Source organism: Pogoniulus pusillus, chromosome 7 (genome assembly GCF_015220805.1).
Source record: "Pogoniulus pusillus isolate bPogPus1 chromosome 7, bPogPus1.pri, whole genome shotgun sequence".
NCBI classification, from domain to species: domain Eukaryota; kingdom Metazoa; phylum Chordata; class Aves; order Piciformes; family Lybiidae; genus Pogoniulus; species Pogoniulus pusillus.
Genome location: NC_087270.1, coordinates 32,790,700 through 32,805,309, shown reverse-complemented (window position 1 = coordinate 32,805,309; position 14,610 = coordinate 32,790,700). Strand labels below are relative to the sequence as shown.

Here is a 14,610-nt window from a genome sequence, read left to right as displayed (position 1 = left end):
AGAGAACTTCAGTGGCAGTCCTACTTTCAATTTAATAAATCACTGAACTCATTCTTAGCAAAACTTGCCATTGATCTCACTCACCTATGTTGCTACATTCTCTTTTAAGACATCCTCATCCTGAGCATGTTTTCTTGTTGGTTTGATCCAAGGACCCATATATTTCTGGCTGAGGGTCTCAAATCAATTCCACTGAATTCAGCAATGAATATTGTTGAGCCAAGATGTGAGGATTGAGTCACAGAAAGAAAACCAGTGACATTAGAAGAACTATAGATAAAAGTGATTCCTTAGACATTGAAATATTAAAGCCATGCTCTCCTTACAGACAGTTGCAACAAATTATTTCTATAACTTGATAATTTGATATGCTATGCTATAGAATGTTTCTTCATGTTCCTTGAAGGGTATTATTTTTAGAAGACGAAGGCACATGTTGTACAAGGACCACCCTGTGCAGGAAGAAATAGCTGGCAGCAGGTGAGACTCATGCTTAGAAAAGCCATCTGTTCCTGTAACCTGCATCAGCACTCACCAAACAACATCTTTCTGACTCTGCAGGGAAAAATGTGTGAGTTCTAATCCTTCACCAACACATCTCTCCATGGAGAAACTGTGAATGCTTTACCGCCCACTTGCTTAATGACATCAGATTAGTTTTCCAAACTCACCACTGCTTCATTGTTCTTTTAGTTCTATGAAGGATGAGAATAGACTACAGATGGTTTAGTTCAGAAAGGAAAAATCCATCAGTAAAACTCTGATGCAACTTCACTGAAACAAGGCCATTTACTGATACTGATCTGAATCATAGACTTCTAGTATCAACTAGGTTGGAAGAGACCTCCAAGATCATCCAGTCCAACCTAGCACACAGCCCTAGCCAGTCAACTAGACCATGGCACTAAGTGCCTCAGCCAGGCTTTTCTTCAACACCTCCAGGGACGGCGACTCCACCACCTCCCTAGGCAGCCCATTCCAATGGCAAATCACCCTCTCTGGGAAGAACTTCCTCCTAACATCCAGCCTAGACCTCCCCTGGCACAACTTGAGACTGTGTCCCCTTGTTCTATTGCTGGTTGCCTGGAAGAAGAGACCAACCCCCACCTGGCTACAGCCTCCCTTCAGGTAGTTGTAGACAGCAATGAGGTCCCCCCTGAGCCTCCTCTTCTCCAGGCTAAACAACCCCAGCTCCCTCAGCCTCTCCTCACAGAGCTATGTTCCAGGCCCCTCACCAGCTTTGTTGTCCTTCTCTGGACACATTCCAGTATCTCAACACCTCTCTTAAATTGAGGAGCCCAGAACTGGACATAGCACTCAAGGTGTGGGCTGACCAGTGCTAAGTATAAGGGAAGAATAACCTCCCTTGTCCTGCTGGCCACACTGTTCCTGATACAGGCCAGTATGCCAGGATGAATGAATGGATCGATCAATTATTTATTTCAGAAAGGTGAACCATACAAATGAGGTGGTGAAAAGGGGTAATGGACATTTGCACCATCTCTGATATCAGTCTGATGTAAGAGACCACACCAATGTTACACTTTGGGAAATAGGGTTGCTAACTTAGTTTTACTATTATTCACCAGTAACAGTTGTATATGACAGTTGTCAAGCATCATAACTGAAACTAATTACTTATACTGAGGAATGTTTGAAGAATCCATGTTCACCAATTATCAAGATCATTCAAGATAAAAAGAATCCTGCACATGGTTAATTCTTTTAAGGAGATATTTTTAGTGATATTTGATTCATAGACCACTGTGTTTCAAAGAGCAATAATCTGGAGGATGTTACTGCACTCTATGTGGATAGTAAAAGACATTAACCTCTGCTCTTTGATCAGAAAGTCAGAGCAACCCCATATATGGAGAAGCAAAGTCACTATGATAATAAACACATCACAAGGATCACATAACATTTGATCAGATAAATAGATGTGCGTTACAATCCAACAGCATTACAATTACTGTGACAGAGCAAAGCTGTCACTTTATATTGCTCTATTATTTTGAAGCCCTGGACCTGGTGTTGTCTTTATCCATTCTTTACCTTTTTTGCCTCAAAAGGCCACATGAAATCACCACAGGTACACCATATTCCTGTCCTCATGCCTTATTACAAAAGTCAAGCAAGAAATCTGAAGTTTATCAAGGACATGAGTGAACACCAAGATGTAAAAATGGAAAAGTGTCACATAGGCATGAAACACAGAAAGCCATGTCATACAACTTTATTTACAGCTTGGGAAAGGGGATCCTAATCAGTGAGAGGCCTCAAAAATCACTGGAACTCTGGCAACAACAGCTGAAGTAGAACAGAATAGTGAGAAATGTAAGGAAGGCTACTGAGATGAAAACATACTGTATAAAATTTTGGAAAGCCCATACCTTGATTAGTGTATAGTTCAGGTTTTTATACCTCAAGAAAGACAGATTGGAGTTAAAGAAATTACAAAGAAGGGCAGATGATGCCTTACAAGGAGAGACAAGATATGTTGCTCAGTATTTACACCAGCCATGAACACCAGAAAGATTTAGGCTGGAAGATCAACCATATAGAAGATCTTGAGATCTCATGACTTTAGGAACTCATCCAGTTCTACTTCCTATGCAAGGGGATTTCAAATGTAGAAGACTGTAGATTAGGTGAGTGTGGAACTGGCATTCATGAAATGTAATAATATCAGAAATAAAGACTACTGAAACTGATTGGCAGTAAGTTTAAAACAGATAAAAAAAAAGAGTAATTTTTTACTTTGTAATGAGAATTTCTGATGAAATAGGTTCAGAGGTTGATTATTTCAGCATACTAAAAATCTTATTAGGTAAATTCATGGATACTAAGTGCATAGTCAGAGTACAAAGATAAACACAGGGGTGGACTCTGTAACATCCGTGATCTGTTTTAGGGATGCAGCTAGGGTAATGGCTTGTAGAGAGTGAGGATGATCTCAGCCCAAACAGCATTTCCAACAGCCACCCTTAGAAACAGGATAGATGGAGCACTGGAGTCATAGAATCATAGAATCTACCAGGTTGGAAGAGACCTTCAAGATCATCCAGTCCAACCTAGCACCCAGCTCTAGCCAATCAACTAGATCATGGCACTAAGTGCCTCATCCAGGCTTTTCGTGAACACCTCCAGGGATGGTGACTCCACCACCTCCCTGGGCAGCCCATTCCAATGCCAATCACTCTCTCTGTGAAGAACTTCCTCCTAACATCCAGCCTAGACCTCCCCCCGCACAACTTGGGACTGTGTCCCCTTCTTTTGTTGCTGGTTGCCTGGGAGAAGAGATCAACCCCCCACCTGGCTTCAGCCCCCCTTCAGGTAGTTGTAGACAGCAATGAGGTCACCCCTGAGCCTCCTTTTCTCCAGGCTAAATAATCCCAGCTCCCTTAGCTTCTCCTCATAGGTCTTGTGCTCCAAGCTTCTCACCAGCTTCGTCGCCCTTCTCTGGGCATATTCCAATATCTCAACATCTCTCTTTAATTGAGAACCCCAGAATTATAGTCATGCTATAGCAAATTCTTTATGTTCCTATGCTCTCTTGAACAGCTGAACAGCTTTGCTGAACAGTTTATGTGCAAAACAGAGTTAGATTTTTTTTTCTTCCCCTGCAATGCTCTGTATATGCCTGATTCATCATTTGTCCTAGAGCTTTAGAAAAAGAACAGGCCTCTATGGAACTTTATCATAGGTCCATGTCCTTTCACTGCCTTTTTCAAGCCACCAAAAACCAGAAGGCTGAGATGATGTAACACTGAGTTCTTGGTCGCAGGATCTGTAACGTCTCCCTGTCTTATGTAAGTTATGAGGGGACATTCTAATCCTAAATGACAGGTGAGCAGCTCTCCTCCAAAGATTGTCATTTTCTATCATTTCCAAAATAATACCTTGAAAACAAGTTTCCTAGCAATTCAGTGAATATTTCCTAATGATTTGAGATCTGCACCTTTCAATTTACATACATAAACCAGATCTACTACTTTTGGGTGTGCATTGACTTGCATCTTAGAATCATAGAATCAACCAGGTTGGAAGAGACCTCCAACACCATCCAGTCCAACCTAGCACCCAGCCCTAGCCAGTCAACTAGACCATGGCACTAAGTGCCTCATCCAGCCTTTTCTTCAACACCTCCAGGGACAGTGACTCCACCACCTCCCTGGGCAGCCCATTCCAGTGGCAAATCACTCTCTCTGGGAAGAACTTCCTCCTAACATCCAGCCCATATCTCCCCTGGCACAACTTGAGACTGTGTCCCCTTGTTCTGTTGCTGGCAGAAGACACCAACCCCCACCTGGCTACAATGTCCCTTCAGGTAGCTGTAGACAGCAGTGAGGTCCTCCCTGAGCCTCCTCTTCTCCAGGCTAAACAACCTCAGCTCCTCAGCCTCTCCTCATAGGGCTGTGTTCCAGGCCTTTCACCAGCCTTGTTGCCCTTCTCTGGACACGTTCCTTGATCAATAAGAATAAAGAGCCTGTTTCTTGCCTTCTTACAGAAAAATATTCAAAAAGCTGTGATAAATGTTCTGTGTCTCAAAATAAAATTTATCTCTCTCCTACATTTAGATAAATATTTCCACAAAAAATATTGAATATTACTGAAAGATTTTAATTCCTTTAAGGCTTTCATGGATTCTTTCTGGTATTTGGTGAAAACTTAATTCAATACATATGAGGACAAAACAACGAAAGGTTAAATCTTGGCAAAATTCTCAATGCTGCAAAGGAATTCTTTATGCAGTTTTCTCACAAATTTTGTTAGATGATTTGAAGGCTCCAGTACTTTGTGGATGTCAGAGAGCACTGCTTGATATCTTATGAATAAAGTAATTTCATACTAATGTCAGGGGCTGGAAGGGACCTCAAAAGACCTTGAAAGAAAATAGGTAGTTAATTGCTAATTAATATTTTTATGTTGAGAAGCTAAATTGAATTACTGGATAATAAAGTGTGTGTTTGACTGGAGGAACTTATAGCTGCTGCTTAGCAATCTCTTGATGGCTGTCTTCAAAGGCATTGCTGGACACTCTTCAGTATGCAAAATATGTGAGCATTTCCTGAACATTAGGATCTCTCCTTTACCTTTTCTCTCTTTCACTACTTCTGTTTGTCTCACTGGAGGAGAGAATTCTGCTCCCATTGCTTACATTAGTTTGCGTTTGGACTGTGGTGACCTACTTTCAACAGATGGAGAGAGAACAACCCATTCTTATCCTGCTGGTTGCTGTATTTCTTTCTGAAGTGAGTGTTTTCATTTAGATCCTGTATCTCAGCATCCTCTGTCTCAGACAGGCCTAAAATGGTGGTCTCACCTTTAGAACTATAGAACCATGGAACTGTTTCAGATTGAAACAACCTCCAAGCTCACTGAGTCCAGTCATCAACCTAACAACACCATGGCCATCAAGCTAGGTCCTGAAGTGCCATGTCCACATGTTTCCAAGCACGACCATGCTGGGAAAACACCTAAAACCATACCAGGCAGTCCCTTCTCCAGCTTTGAAGAGCAGCCACAGCAGCTGAATGCAAATCTGCTCTCCCAGCACCCTGCTATGGCTGGGGCTCAAGGGGTACACCTGGCACTGCCCTATGTTAGCCCCAGTTTGTAACCCAGCACCGCTGGCAGAGTCAGAATCACAGAACAGAATCATAGATTACCAGTTTGGCAGAGACCTCCAAGGTCATCCAGTCCGACCTGTCCCCCAGCCCTATCCAGTCAACTAGACCATGGCACTAGGTGCCTCAGCCAGGCTTAAATTAAATCAGCAAAAGGAGGTGTAGATTAATTTTATGCAGAGTCTTTAAATCGTGATGAATCAACCTTTGAGTTCATCTGTAAGTTCTTACAGACATAAGCTACAGGCATTCCCTCTCTCTGGCTGCCGAGGCCTCTCCTTGCCCTGGAGCAGGTGACGGCAGGCCCTAGGCCGCGCAGCACCCACTGCCCCCGGTCACCCAGCTCTCACCCACACTCCTGCGCTCTGGCCTGAGCCTCAGCTCAACAAGCAGCCCTTGGAGCTGCCATGATCGTGCTGCTGGCTGAAGGCCAAAGCTGGCCTACCACAGCCAGTCCCGCTCGCCAGGCAGTGCTTCCCCAGACACCAATCAGCACAGAACACAGCAGAAAAGCAGGTGGCCCAGGAAGGTGGAGGCCTGGCTCCTTCTCCATGCCAGGTAAGTAGGTTCAACAGCAGGCGGCACAGCCCCTGGCGGCTGTCGCCCCTTTGCGGGTGTTTGTGGAAGCTCAGGCTGTGCATCCCATGTGCCCATAGGCACCTGCGCTCAGGCCACCTGCTGGTCTCCAACCCTGGCAGTCAAGGCAGTGTCTGACTGTGATGGTTTGGGTGTTCCCTGCCCCCCCCCACTTTAGAAATCACCCAGACTAGTCTCAGCCAGATCTGGGAATACAAATGAAGCTATTTATTTACAGCTAGCACAATATACAAGCAGTTATTTACAGTGTATACAGTTATAGACAGAAATAGACAAGGTAAAAGGTAATACATAAAACACAACTCTCCTCCCAGAAACCTGAGTCCCCAGGAGGGGCTCTCAACCACCCCTGCACCTTTCCCCTGCCCCTCTCAACCTTACCCCAGTCCTAAGGAAGAATAGAGGTTCAGCCAAGAGGTTAAGAAGCAAAGGTGAGCGGAAGGTGAGGTTAGGGAGATGCAGCTCAGTCAGAAGCCCAAGGCAGAGTGTGACAAAACGGTGAGAGTGTTATCTAATGTTTTCCTTTCTTCTTCAGCAAGACTCTGAGGGAAGCAGACATCACCATTGTTTTCCTTTCACAGCCTATGATCTAGTTCTTCTCACCAAAACGTTCTAGCTTGCTTCAAACTAGCACACTGACCACAGTCCCCCACCCCACACTGCCTGTCTGCTCTCTCAGTTTCAGTTGCCATCTCAACAGCATGAATTCTACTTGCAAAGCTCTTAGCTGTCAAGTCTGCAGATCTCACTGCAACAATGACTACATTTTTATTAATCTAGCCTGTGGCCTTTGTTGGCTTTAGCTCTCCTCTAGAACATCCAGCCTTAGGTTCCTGACATGTAACTACAGCAAAGATAGTGAGAATTGGAGTCATTCTACTCTGCTTGTGCACAGCAATTCATATATCCCCAAGACAGCATGACTGGCTTTTCATTCTCTTTTTGTGCAAAGGGGCTAGCTACCCCAAAAAAAAACACCCTCCCCCTCCAAAAATAAAACCATCCAAACAAACAAACCAAAAAAACCTCAACTTGGTCCAGCAAAGAAATGAGGCATAGTAGTGGGGAGAGTGGCTGAAGAGCAGCCAGGCAGAAAGGGACCTGGGGGTATAGTAGGCTGAAGATGAGCCAGCAGTGTGCCCAGGTGGCCAAGAGAGCCAATGGCATCCTGGTCTGGCTCAGTAACAGTTTGGCCAGCAGAACAAGGGAGGTTATTCTTCCCCTGTACTCAGCACTGGTCAGGCTACACCTTGAGTACTGTGTCCAGTTCTGGGCCACTCAGTTCAAGAGAGATGTTGAGGTACTGCAATGTGTCCAGAGAAGGGCAACAAAGCTGGTGAGGGGCCTGGAACACAGCCCTGTGAGGAGAAGCTGAGGGAGCTGGGGGTGTGCAGCCTGGAGAAGAGGAGGCTCAGGGGTGACCTCATTGCTGTCTACAACTACCTGAAGGGAGGTTGTAGCCAGGTGGGGGTTGGTCTCTTCTGCCAGGCAACCAGCAACAGAAGGGAACACAGTCTCAAGTTGTGCCAGGGGAGGTCTAGGCTGGATATTAGGAGGAAGTTCTTGCCAGAGAGAGTGATTTGCCATTGGAATGGGCTGCCCAGGGAGGTGGTGGAGTTGCCATCCCTGAAGGTGTTCAAGAGAAGCCTGGATGAGGCACTTAGTGCCATGGTCTAGTTGATTGGATAGAGCTGGGTGATAGGTTGATCTTGGAGGTCTCTTCCAACCTGGTTGATCTACGATTCTATGATTCAGTGAAAGAAAGAGTAGTCTATTTTCTGCAGCAATGCTTGTCACAGACTAAGTGAGAGGATGTGCCAAGCCAGCCTCCTCCAGCACAATTTTAGACAGCGCTGTGCTGCTGAAGGTGCCCTCTGGAATTTTGTCATGGTGTAAGTCCTGTTTCACACACTGCTCACTAACAGTTGTTTTAGGTCAGCATAATATTGTGGAGCTGGTTTGAGGATTTTTGTCCCATGATACCCATGTTTTGAGTCATCTTTTTATTATCTTGGCTCAGTCTTACAAAGCCATAGTGCGCACTTCTTTAGCTATGCAGATGTTACTTGATCTGATCTCTTCTGCCTCCTACGCTGCAGTTTCTACTTTGACCAACTGTTCTTATTCAGTAATGTATATCCTACAGCTTTATGAAGCACAATCTGAACTACACCAAAGCAGTAATGGCAAAAACAGTGTGGTTGATCAGTGAGTGATGTTTCTATGACAGTCTTCTTCTGAACCTCTTTACCATCTACCTAGGACTTGAGGAAAAATGACAAAGCTTTTCATAACTTGATAAAACTGTCATCTGAGAACCAGTCAGCATTTATTCATTTGCTTTTTTTAATGTTCCAGTGGAAAAAGGGGACATGTTGTGGCCAACTCTAACTGGGATTCTCTTTGATTTTTGTTCTCTTTGATCTCTGTCCCAACACAAATGGCGTACATTAAATACCAGAACTACTGAAGCTTCTTCTCCCAAGATAGGCAGAAATAATGCACTCGAGAAGCCTGTGTTTTTTACTGTATCACAGATGGGTTTTCATCTAGAAGCTTTGTTTGGACTCCTGATATTCCTAGTCAGTAACTGCTTGTTTTGCAAAGATTTATGCAAATTACAGTGGAAGTGATTTTGGAGTTTGGTACCAACTAAAGTGAGCATAGAGACCATTGAAGACATCTCAGGCAAATCTTTAAGATGACTCCTGAAAACATTCAAGGAAGCCATGCAGCAGGATTATCACTTTCCTTAGGCTTTAGCCAGTTCATGAAAAAATAAAATAAAATCAGCCTATCTTCCTCCTCCCCACATGCCACATTTTTACTTCCCTGCAAGCACAGCCAGCTGAGGCGTTAGAGCTCCGGGATCACTGGCAGCCTCCCACACTCAGCAGAGATGTGTGCTGCAAGAGGACAGTCCAGCCTGCAAAAAACCTCCTGTGCATCCTAAGTGGAGAGGGAAAGAAGATAACTGCAGACTATGCTCCAAAGCACCTAAAATTAAGTGAAGGGAATTAATGACTTCAAGTTTAGAAAGACGTTTTCAGAGAACTCTTGGACATAGCCTTAATTTGCAGTTGGATGCTACATTCATTTGCAAGTGTGTGACTGAAATTTACTGGACAGATAATTCTGCTTCAGCAACCTGTATTTCGTAGCAGGCCTAGGGAAAGGAAAAATGTTTCCTTTGCACAGCTTGTGAAAACAAAAACAAAACCAAACCAAACCCCAAAAAGCTCTTTTCAAAAGAGATTGATAAAAATATAAAATGTTTATTGATATGCCAACATCCAGTTGGCAGCTCTCACTAGTGGTGTTCCCCAGGGATCAGTGCTGGGCCCAGTCCTGTTCAATATCTTTATTGATGAGCTGGACGAGGGCATTGAGTCCAGCATCAGTAAGTTTGCAGATGACACCAAGCTGGGAGCAGGTGTGGATCTGTTGGAAGGTAGGAGAGCCCTGCAGAGGGACCTGGACAGGCTGGATGGGTGGGCAGAGACCAATGAGATGAGATTTAACAAGGCCAAGTGCAGGGTTCTGCACTTTGGCCACAACAACCCCAAGCAACACTACAGGCTGGGGACAGAGGGGCTGGAGAGCAGCCAGGAAGAAAGGGACCTGGGGGTACTGGTAGAGAGTAGCTGAACACAAGGCAGCAGTGTGCCCATGTGGCCAAGAGAGCCAATGGCATCCTGGCCTGCATCAGGAACAGTGTGGCCAGTAGGACAAGGGAGGTTATTCTTCCCCTGTACTCAGCACTGGTCAGGCCACACCTTGAGTCCTGTGTCCAGTTCTGGGCCCCTCAATTCAAGAAAGATATTGAGGTGCTGGAACGTGTCCAGAGAAGGGCAACAAAGCTGGTGAGTGGCCTGGAACACAAATCCTATGAGGGGAGGCTGAGGGAGCTGGAGGGTGTTTAGCCTGGAGAGGAGGAGGCTCAGGGGTGATCTTATTACTGTCTGCAACTACGTGAAGGGGCATTGTAGCCAGGTGAGGAGTGGCCTCTTCTCCCAGGTAATCAGCAACAGAACAAGGGGACACAGTCTCAAGTTGTGCCATGGGAGGTATAGGCTGGATATTAGGAGGAAGTTCTTGACAGAGAGAGTGATTTGCCATTGGAATGGGCTGCCCAGGGAGGTGGTGGAGGCACCGTCCCTGGGGGTCTTCAAGAAAAGCCTGGATGAGGCACTTAGTGCCATGGTCTAGTTGATTGGATAGGGCTGGGTGCTAGGTTGGACTGGATGATCTTGGAGGTCTCTTCCAACCTGGTTGATTCCATGATTCTATGTTGCAAAATGAATAGCATCCTTGTTGCATTAGTCACAAAAATGATGCTAGAAATCATTCTCAAAAGTTAAGCATAGAACAATGAAAGAAAACATGCCAAAAAAAAATTTAAGCAAGCCCTGTTGCTAATCATATATTTATATATAATCCCTTAAATTCCAGTCATTAATTAACAATAAATATGAAACAGCCTCTGCAAACATGTTCCTGCAGAATATTAAATTAATAATAGCATCTGCATTGCATAGGACTTCAAATTCTACTTAGGGAAATCTCCACTGGTTTTAAAGCCTTTCTGAACTATGGGTGGATTCTCTCTCATGACCAAGGCCATATGTTAAAGAGGTAAAACCAGCTATTCCTGGTCTCTGTCACACTGAGTTCTGCCAGTCTGAGCAGGTGGATTGCCCCTTGGTGTCATTTGCAACACAACTAACAGCTGTCCATGCACTGTGGTGAGATACTGCAGGGCTCTGAGGCAATGTATAGCCACTTTAACTCAGAGAGACACATTCTTCCACAGAGACAGAGCATGCGTGAGAGACTCTGTGCCTCTACCTGCTAAAAACTCAGTCTTGGGCTGAGCAGGGAGAGTGAAGAAGGAGAGGAAGCTGTTTCCTCAAAGTGCCTTAGTTTGCTGCAAAAGATAGCAGGAAGATAGTTCATTGCTGTAAAATAACTAACTAGCAAGAATCTTATTCTTTGTTCAGTGGAGTGAAATTTAGGAGCCCAGAGGCAAATGAGAAAGATAACATCTGTCTTCTTCAGAAGCTTCAATTTCTGTAACCAGGAAAAAGCACTCCACAACCTTCTTGCATGGGGAGCCAAGACATTTAAATCAGCTACAGCTTTGAAGGGATTTGCTGTTCTCTTTAAGTGAACACCAACAATACCAAGAAAGCTATGAATTGTTAGGTCATGACCTTTTAAAGAGAGAAAATCAAAGTAGAACAGACTTAAAAAAGAAAATTAGGATGGAAATACATCTCTTCCTTCTTTGCCCTTGAAAGTTGTGTCTGTTTCTCAAGTCTTATTCTCAGTGCATCAATTTTTGGAGGCTTCCTGAGTGCAACAAATTTGACACCGTCCCTTTGGCAGCCTTTAGAAAATCCCTGTGGTCTAGCTGTGACCAAGCCCAGATCTTCTCAGACGATTCTCTGGTCTCTGTTCTTCAGTCTGTTTTCTCCTGTGGTTGACTCTGCTCTCCCACCCAATGCTGAACATAAAATGTTATTTGCTTCCTGCGCAGAGCAGAGATCCAAACCTTTGTTCAGCAGGGACAACTATGACAGTGCAAAAGCTGGCAAGTGTTTTTCTCGAGATCTTGGTCTCTTTACCTCATACTCAATGAGCTTTCCTATACAGATGCCTGAGGTTATTCCACCCAATAAAAGCACACACACAGCAAAGATTGTCACTGTTATTGAATCTTACATGCTGTGAAGTATCATCTGAGGTGTTTTTTTCATTCCTAAAGAATATAGAGAGATACACACAGATAACTACACTTCAAGCCTAAGTAGTTGTGGTGGTTTGGCCCTGGCTGGGGGCCAAATGCCCATCAAACACACTCTATCAGTCCCCTTCTTAGATGGACAGGGGAGATGGGAAAATAAAACAGAAGTGAATTATAGGATAGAAGCAAATAAATAATAATAATAAGCACAAGTGATAGACCACACAGAAGCAAAAGCAGAGAAAGAAAAGCAGAGATGTTAGTCTCTACTTCCCATCAGCAGGACAATGGCCAGTCTAGGGAAGCAGGACTCTGCTCTCTATACTTGGTGGTTTTCCAGGAGAACAGATGCCATGGATGAATCTCCCCTGACTTTCTTCTTTCACTTTATTCTTATATTTGAGCTGGCATCAAATGGCATAGAATGTCTCTTCAGACAGTTTATATCAGCTGGCTTGGCTGTGTCCCCTCACACTCCCGGGGCTGGGAAAAGTTGGAAAAGCTCAGCCTAGGTGTTTGGCTAAGCAGTAGCCAAAAGACTTCTGTGTTATCAACGCTTAGCTACAGCACTGTAAAGCACAGGACTAGAAAGAGGCTTTGAGGAGAATTAACTCCAGCTCAGCCCAAACCCAATAGAGCAGTTCATTGCTGTGTATAACAGTAGATGAGATAAAGCTGGGCCTTAGGCTAGGGTCAAATATTACTTAAATATTCTATAAAGATATATCATAATAGACTGTGCCATGCTGACTACCTAGCCATTAACCAGCTATTTTCACAGAATTACAGAATGTTAGGTTGAAAAGTGATCCTAAGCATCATCTGATATAACCTTTCTAGGTGATAGTGTAGTTCAAATGAAATAGCTCAACACCCTGTTGAGCTGTCTTAAAACTGACCAATGTAAGGGAATCCACTACTTCTCCTGGGAGATAATTCCAGGGTCTAACTGTTATCATTGTGAAAAATTTTCACCTGGATCCCAAACAGAATCTCCCCAAGAGTAACTTGTATCTACTAGGATGTGGCAGGAAGAGTTGAGAAGAGCATTCTAGATAAATCTATGCTCTCAGAGGTTTAAGTGCAGGCCTGGCATAACATATCTGCTCCTTTCTAATAATTGTTGTTTGAGTTGGGTTTGGGGGATTTTTTTTCCATGTTTTTGGGATTTTGTTGTTTGTTGGGATTTTTTCAGCATATGGCTTTGATTTGCAGATCTGACACATACCTTTGAGAAATCATGACTAAGCTTGAATACTGAGGTGTGAGGAATGTGGCAATTTCAGGGTACATATGTGAGAACAGTTCAAACTGTGGTGACACCTGTCACTTCTCTTTTTGACCCATGCTACAAGAACTAGTCCTCAGACTGCAGAAGTCCTATTGAAGAGTTGTGACAGAGGTAACATTGTAGCAGCAACAGAAATGTAAATACCTACTTTCATCTGAGGGGTATTGCTAGTGAAACAAATTGTGCTTAACTCCTTATCAGGTAAATTCACTTTCCCTCAGGGGCAAAGTCTCTTTTAAACTAGAGTCTGATATTATCAGAGGATTATCTAGTAAGACCTCACCGTCCTTGGAGGTGTTGAAGAAAATCCTGGATGAGGCACTTAGTGCCATGGTCTAGTTGACTGAACAGGGCTGGGTGCTAGGTTGCACTGGATGATCTTGGAGGTCTCTTCCAACCTGGTTGATTCTATGATTCTATGATTCAGACCAGCTTTTTAAAGCCAATAGAATGTACCCATAAGATCTCCAGGATTAGTCTCAAAAGGTTAAGTTCAACAAGACTGTTAGGCATGTATCTGGCATAGCAAAAAAAAAAAAAAAGTATTTCTAACACTTACACCCCAGGGTAATCTACTTGCAACTTCCTCAAGTTCTGCTGGTGCCTCTTTCTATGCTATATTCACAGAATTATTAATCTTCGTTCCTAATTCTCCCTGTTCTATTCCTCTGTGAGGTTAGATCAGTTGTGTTTTAAACTATTCCTCAGATTAAACTTTCTGCAAAAGATCATGGTGATTACCTTCCAGGATCACATCTGTCTTCATTTTACCCAGTTGCCAGGCCAGCTCTTGTTTTCTCTTAAAAAACTACCCTATCTTTCATTTTTACATTATTTTGCTTCTCCTTAATAACTGATAAAGCCAATGTAAAAGGTTGATGGTTTAGGCTTTTGGTCTAGATCCACTATGAGAACTGAGACAAAAAAAAAGAAATCAGATTCAAGCCCCTGTACCAGGGATTCATTAAATATCCAAAGCAGCAAAAAAATCCATAGACTTATTGAGTGCTGTGCATCTCTGCACTTAGAGTGCTTCCTAAGACACACTCTTTTTAACTGTCCAGAAAAAAGTGGTCATAAAATGCAGAGGTCTCTCATCCCCTATCAACTCCTTAACCACTATCTATACATATATTTTGCTTGGTGGAAGGTTTGTATTTCTGCTTCTCGTTGCTGGGGTTGTTTTTCCCTGCTTTGAATACTGAACTTCAGAGGAATTTTAAACAGCAGCACTAAGCAATTTTGGGAAATTTTCATTCATTTTGTCGCTTTTATTTTGCCTAGACTTTTCCCTGTAGACATCACACACTTGAATGCTATAAATCAAGGTTTCCACAGAGCAGAAC

The 14,610-nt window shown here is 43.6% G+C and overlaps 1 protein-coding gene across 1 annotated transcript in view; it reads right to left on the bottom strand.

Annotated features, from left to right (window-relative positions):
• Window positions 1-14,610, bottom strand: part of LOC135176935 (uncharacterized) — a 138,709-nt gene that overhangs the window by 60,370 nt on the left and 63,729 nt on the right. The gene's annotated exons all lie outside the window — the stretch shown is intronic.